The following is a 1,149-nucleotide window of genomic DNA, read 5'->3' as shown; positions in this document are numbered from 1 at the left end:
GCCCGCGCACCCGAGGGGCGCTACCCCATTCCTAACAGCGGCGACGTACATTGAGAGCATGTCGCCGAGCGTGCGGTTGAAGCGTTCGGTTAGGCCATTCGTCTGCGGGTGGTAAGCAGTAGTTTTGCGGTGAACAGCATGGCACTCTTTGAGAATGGCTTCAACGACTTCCGACAAGAAGTCACGGCCTCGATCGCTGAAAGCTCCAGGGGGGGACGTGGACGCAGCATGAATCGGTGTAGCAGGAAGGAGGGAACATCGCGCGCTGTAGCCGCTGGGAGGGCGGCGGTTTCGGCGTATCGCGTAAGGTGGTCAACAGCGACGATGGCCCAGCGGTTACCAGCCGATGTCAGAGGAAGTGGTCCGTACAAGTCGATGCCCACGCGCCCGAACGGACGGTTAGGGCAAGGTAATGGTTGTAGACCGGTGGGTGACACGTGCGTTGAAGGTTTTCGGCGTTGGCAATCTAGGCAGGAGCGAACGAACTTCTGCACGTAGCGGTACATCCCTCGCCAGAAGTATCGTTGTCGAATGCTGGTGGTAAGTTTTGGATACCCCCAGAGTGCGCGCATTGTGGATCAAGTGGAAGGACTCGCATATTTCAGAACGCAGACTGCGGGGTATCACACGTAGCCACTGGCGGCCGTCGGCGTTGTAATTGCGTCGGTGCAGTAGGTCGTCACGGATGGCGAAATGGTGGGCTTGACGACGCAACGCGCGAGTGGTTGGTGTTGCCGCCGGATCAGTGAGCAAGTCTATCAGCGAGGTGGTCCATTTATCCTTGCGCTGTTCGGTAGCGATGGTGTGAACGTCGATGGAAGAAACAACAGTGTTATACTCGGGGACAACTTTCTGTGGCAATGAAGGGAAAGCTACGGGGGCGGAGCTAACTGCTCTGTGTTACTGCGCCAAAATAGTCCCCGGTGAACTTGTTTCGGTTTCAGTTTCGGCGTGACAGGTGCGTATTTCCTGCAGTTCATTTCTTCGCATGTGCTCCTTGGTTGATTGCGTTGAACCCCGATTGCCGAGCGTGCAGGCATATTGGCGTTTCGTTCCCTACGCTTAATTTGTATGTGCCATTCTGTGTCGTCCAGAAATGACGTGAAAATTTTCAGCGCTGCAGTTTTTAGGGCATGCACTGATATGTAA

The sequence above is a fragment of the Rhipicephalus sanguineus genome, chromosome 1, assembly GCF_013339695.2.
Source record: "Rhipicephalus sanguineus isolate Rsan-2018 chromosome 1, BIME_Rsan_1.4, whole genome shotgun sequence".
Classification (NCBI taxonomy): domain Eukaryota; kingdom Metazoa; phylum Arthropoda; class Arachnida; order Ixodida; family Ixodidae; genus Rhipicephalus; species Rhipicephalus sanguineus.
This window is presented reverse-complemented; position numbering follows the sequence as displayed.